The sequence below is a fragment of the Oratosquilla oratoria genome, chromosome 30 (genome assembly GCF_046742065.1).
Source record: "Oratosquilla oratoria isolate Oo_2021 chromosome 30, ASM4674206v1, whole genome shotgun sequence".
Lineage (NCBI taxonomy): Eukaryota > Metazoa > Arthropoda > Malacostraca > Stomatopoda > Squillidae > Oratosquilla > Oratosquilla oratoria.
Genome location: NC_134806.1, coordinates 42,235,010 through 42,241,362, shown reverse-complemented (window position 1 = coordinate 42,241,362; position 6,353 = coordinate 42,235,010).

Here is a 6,353-nt window from a genome sequence, read left to right as displayed (position 1 = left end):
TAAGTCTGATAATATCAAAGGTGTTTTCTATAGTCGCGAAATAGGTAACTGTGTCATCAGGATTCTTCTTCTTTCGTACTAGCTTCTCAACATCTCCACACAGAAAAATCTCGTGTATGCAAAAAAGTGATAAAGGACAGTTCCAAAGGAACAGCATAAAGGAACGATAGTCGTAGTACAAAATTAGTATCATTCCTCTAGAGATTGAGATTTTACTTTAACCTAAACAAATGATGTGTGGCTCTAGTCAGTAGTAGTGCCCAAAAGTACTATGAATAGAAGTGGCCCAAGAACGGAACCCTGAGGAACTCCACTCGAAACATTTTCCCATCTAGAAGTTTTGCCATTTAGAACAATTCTCTGCTTATGATCGTTTAACCAATTGCTAGTCCAGCTTAATAGGCTACCACTAATTCTGTGTGAAGCTAATTTAGCAAGTAGTCTTTCGTGCGGGACGGTATCAAGAGCCCTCGCAAAGTCCAGATATACACATATACAAACATATACGTATATGTATATCTATGTACTAAAAATTAATTTTTTATCGAAATGGTCGGAACGGCGGGGATAGTTGGCCCAGTAACATGGTACCGTCTTCTAAGGATAAACGCAAGGGCTCACCTGTGGGCTTCCAAGGGGCTCCAGAGGGGCTCCCCTGGAGTTTCCAGAGTGCAACCTAGGGGATCCGCAAATGCTCCCCTTGAAGTTGCAGGGGGTTCTTAAGGGGCGCCTCAGGAGTTCCCACAGGGTTCCACAGCGAATACCCACAGGGATTCTCAGAGGTTCCTCAGAGACTATCCAAGGGCTCCCAAGGGGCTTCCCAGGAGTTTCCAGTGGCTTCCCCGGGAATTCGTGGACGTCCCGCTCTCAGCCAATTAGTTGTCCCCGTTGCCGTGATGTCACCGCCCTCGGCCAATCAGTCGTCTCCGTTGCCGTGACGTCACCGCACTCGACCAATCAGTCGTCTCCGTTGCCGTGACGTCACCGTTCTCGGTTAATCATTCATCTCCGTTCCCGTGACGTCACCGCTCCCGACCAATCAGTCGTCTCCGATAGTTCGGAATGAAGTTGTCATGTCAAACAAGAACATACTGTTGGCGGTAGATCTCACACTACAAGATATTGTTAAAGATACGTTCATGGGAGGAATTCCATTCGTTTGCGCGGGAGATTTCAGACAGATATTACCTGATGTTAGAGGAGGAGGGAAGAAGGATGAAATATCCATCACTCAAAAATGCTTATTTTTGGAACCATATCAATAAACTGGGATTGAAACGGAACGTCAGACTTAGGTCTGACGACCATAAAAATATAGCGTTTGCTCAATCTCTCCTGGAGATCGGGAAAGGCACGTCTGGGCCGATGCCCGTACCTGACGGCTTCGGGAAAAAAGTTAACTCGAGAAAATAATTACGAGATCCTGTATACGGAGACATATGGGAGCACATTGGCGATCACAAATACTTTGAAGGAAAAGCGATAACTTGGACGAAATCAACGCAGAGGTGCAGGACGCGCACTGGAAAACCGCGTGTTTATTATAGCGTCGATAAACCAAATGAAGAAGAGGAATTAGAGGTTCAGGTATCGACACTCAACGATATAAATCCTCCATCTGTTCCTCTCCATAAGTTGGTATTGAAAGAATCGGCAGTCGTTATGATTATGCGTAACCTGAAGCCTCCAAAGTTATGCAACGGAACCAGAATTGTCATTCACATGTTGAGAAAGTACATAATAGTTGGCAGAATATTGGGAGGAGCCTATAGCGGAGAGCAGGTTCTAATACCCCGGATCAAGTTAGTGACCTCCGACACCGCTATCAGGTTTTCCAGGTTTCAGTTTCCTGTAAAACTGAGTTTTGCCATGACAATCAACAAATCTCAGGGTCAAACTCTTAACACGTGCGGGCTAATGTTGAACGAATCTAAGTGTTTCTCGCATGGTCAACTATACATTGCCTGTTCCAGAGTAACTAGCTGGGGTTCTTTGGTGATATTGCCACGATTAGACAGAGATAGCGCAATTGAATTTTTTCACAACGTAGTGTACCAGGAAATGTATTTGAAGGATAACGATAACCAAACGGATTTACCGAAAAGCTATACAAATAAGGAAGGCGTCCTCGAGAAAAGATTAGAAGAGATCGAGCTTGATTCGAGTGAGAACGACTTTGTTCCTATACCGAAGAATTGCTGGAGTATCACCTCTCAAGACGTCATTAACATGTTGATGCCGGATTCAGCTGACTACAGCGACAGAGAAATCGAAAAAAGATATTTGGACGAAGACGACGAAAACTATGTTCTTATCAGAATAGTGGATGATATGAAGAAAGAATTGAAAAAGAAGTCGGAAGAAATCAAAGAAATAAAGGCTAAAGCTAAGAAAAGAGAAGAGGAGACAAAGCAGAGGAAAGAGGAGGCGAAGCAGAGGGAAACATAACTCTTCACAATAATTCGTCAACTTAGCCCCAAGAGACCCATATCTGAATTAGACTTACCTGAGTGTGAAAAAAGACGCAAAAAAGATATGTAGAGGAAAAATTAAATATGATATAGGACCCTTTTTATATTTGTTATTCCTTATATTTACATGCCATTTTCTAAGATGGCTACGAAGACGAGGGGGTGACCGAGAGCGGTGACGTCACGGCAATGGAGACAACTGAGTAGCTGCGAGCGAAGCGAGCTCGCCGAAGGGTCGAGCCCCGACGATGCCGTGTCGGGTGAAGCCCGATGCTCATATAATATAATATATTGTAGTGAAGGCCATAATAATATGGGTGGCCGAGTCAAAGAACACACCCACATCATACAAAGTCTTCCGATCAGTTCGTGAATGAAGGGGTTCCTACTATTCCACCACACTGTTCGGTTCAAAGGCTATACAGCGAAACTCAGCACCTCTACAGCCGAAGCTGGTTTACCCTCCCCCCTCCGCTTTACCATGTATTAAACATTAAGATTAAAGAGAAGATTGATGAATTCCAATTTACTAATTGATAACAACATATTGCCTATTTTCTACTGCAATTTCCAATAGATGTCGTCGCTTGTGTGGGTATGGATCTCCGACTTTCAGACGCCCAAACCTGCTTCATGATAAATCAAAACTATGTAAATGTATCTTCTGTTATTGCTACACTTTTTACCTAGAATATTACGTTAATAACAAGAGAACCCCTACATAGAGATATGTAAATGTTTCTTCTGTTAATATTGTAATAATATTACATTATTTACTTAGAATGTCACATTAAAAACAAGTGAATTTCTATATACATATATGTAAATGTACTTTCTGTTGTTGTTACATTAATACTACACTTTTCACATAGAATATCATATTAATAACCAGGGAACCCCTTTATACAGATATGCAAATGTTTCTTCTGTTATCGTTACATTAACACTACATTTTATTATTTACTTAGGATATCACGTTAACAACAACAAAACTTCTGTGTACAGAAAATGTAAATGTATCTTTTGTTACTGTTGCATTGATAATGCATAATTTACCTAGAATATCACATCAATAAACCGTGGGTCAGGTTTGAGAGTCTGGAGTCGTGTATTTTCTTCCTGCAGACTTTCCAGGATGACGGAAGCTGGCCTCGTGAACAAATATGTGGGCGACGAACTCGAAGTTCATCGAAATACTCGACAAAGCGACGGCCCTTCGGATGATGGAAGGCCCAAGCAGGGAAAACTGGCCATCACTGGAGCCATAACCTTGACCCAAGTCCAAGCTGCCTTCTACCTCCTGATTCTCGGTGTTGGCCTTTCTCTTGTCGTTCTACTCTTCGAGATTCTTTGCCATCAAGGAAAGATCCGCATGTATATAGTAAGTATAATTGGATGTACTTGTGTGTGTGTGTGTGTGTGTGTGTGTGTGTGTGTGTGTGTGTGTGTGTGTGTGTGTGTGTGTGTGTGTGTGTGTGTGTGTGTTTTTGCTAGCGCGTGTGTGTACTAGAAAAAGATTTTGTTCGTGTAACAGTAAATATTAGCTACATCATATAGTGATCTTAAATATATATATATATATATGTATATATATATATATATATATATATATATATATATACGTAAGACGTATTGTAATTGGTTGGAAAGTGTTTGGTAAGTATAATAAAATCCTGAGAGGCTCTCTACCTTTATGTCTGAAACGTAAAGTTTACAGTCAATGCATTCTGCCAGCAATAATCTACGGGTGTGAAACTTGGAAACTGACGAAGGCGATGGAAACAAAGCTAAGGACTGTGCAGAGAAGAATTGAGAGATCAATGATAGGAATAACGCTGAGAGACCGAAAGAGAGCAAGTTGGGTGAGAGAGCAAACTAGAGTGAAAGATATTGTGGAGGCAGTAAAAGAGAGGAAATGAAATTGGGCAGGTAAGTTAGTGCGAACGACTGATGAGCGATGGAGCAAGTGTGTTACTGAGTGGAAACCGCGAGATAGGAAGCGTGGAAGAGTGAGACCAGACAGAAGATGGAAAGACGAGAGTGATAAGTTTCCAGGAGTGACGTGGCAGACGTTGGCGTGGTCATGTGAATCACGGAATGCTATGAAGAAGGCCTTTGTTCAGCAGTAGACTCAGGATGGCTGATTTGATTGATACATAGATCATATATATATATATATATATATATATATATATATATATATATATATATATATATATGTGTGTGTGTGTGTGTATGAGGGGACGTGGGAGCCGTCACGTAGTCTGTGGGATCCTCCCGAGGATCTACGCAGGTTCGTGTTGGAACAGTAGAGCCATAGGGATCAATGATAGGATATCGCAGTTGTGCACACAATTGGGATACCACTTTCTTGATCCTTGGTATCTCTTTTCTAGGCGCCATGACCTTTACGCTTCTGATGGGATCCACCTTACCCGCAGAGGCAAAGATGTTCTTACAAACCTCATTGTGGGAGTTTGTAATGAACCAGCTCCTTTTTTAGGGTAGAAGGCCAAAGGGAAGGGGAAATAGAATGTACTTGGGAAAACAGTGTAGAGTATAGCATTAATGTAGAACAATGTACCAGTATAGGACAAAATATAATTTTAGGATATAATGTCGCTAGAGGACGAAATGTCACATTAGGATATAATGTCATAGGACAAAATGTCGCAATCGGATATAATGACAGTGGAGGACAAAAGATCACGATGGGAAGTAATGATAAAGGAGAACAAAATATCACGATAGGATGTAATGATAATGGAGGAGAAAATATCACGGTAGGATATAATGTCATTGAAGGCCAAAATGTAATTTTAGGAAGGGATACCGGACAGAATGTCAATGAAGGCCAAAATATCATGATAGGATGTAATATCGCTAGAGGACGAAATGACACATTAGGATGTAATGTCTTAGGACAAAATGTCACAATGGGATGTAATGACAGTGGAGGACAAAAGATCACGATGGGAAATAATGATAGTGGAGAACAAAATATCACGATAGGATGTAATGATAATGGAGGAGAAAATATCACGGTAGGATGTAATGTCAGTGAAGAACAAAATATAATTTTAGGAAGAGATACCGGACAGAATGTCAATGAAGGCCAAAATATCAAGATAGGATGTAATGACAGTGGAAGACAAAAGATCACGATGGGATGTAATTATAGTGGAGGAAAAAATATCACGGTAGGATATAATGTCACTGGAGGACAAAATATAATTTTAGAAAGGGATGCCGGACATAATGTCACTGAACGACGGGAGGCCGGCGTGAATCACGGTGACGTAGGGGGACAAAATGTACAAAATAGATCGGATGACCGTAATCGACCAGATGTCCGTGATGGGGGAAATGTTAATTTTGATAGGAGAAATGTTAATGAGGCATTGAATGTCAATGAAGGACCAAATAATAATAATATAGAGCAAGGCATAAATAAAAAACAAAATGATAATATAAGACATGATATTGAAACTCAAAATGTGTCAAAAAGAAATAATCAGGAGTTTCTTAAAACTATGTACTTTAATGCTCGTAGTATTAGGAACAAATTTCAAGAAATACAGGCGTATGTCAAAAGCGAAAATCTCGATATGATAGGAATAACTGAGACATGGTTAAATGGTACAGAGTTCGAAGCTGAATTTAATATTGCGGGATTTAAACACTTTCATCAGGATAGAAACCACAAGAAAGGTGGGGGTGTTCTATTGTACGTTAAAAACAATGTTCATGCTTGTGTTTTAGAGAAAGTGAAACAGGATGCATATGACAGTTTGTGGGTTGAGTTAACCCAAACAAATGGACAAAAAATGAATATAGGTGTAATATATAGGCCAAAGACATTATCATTAGCAGACGACAAAC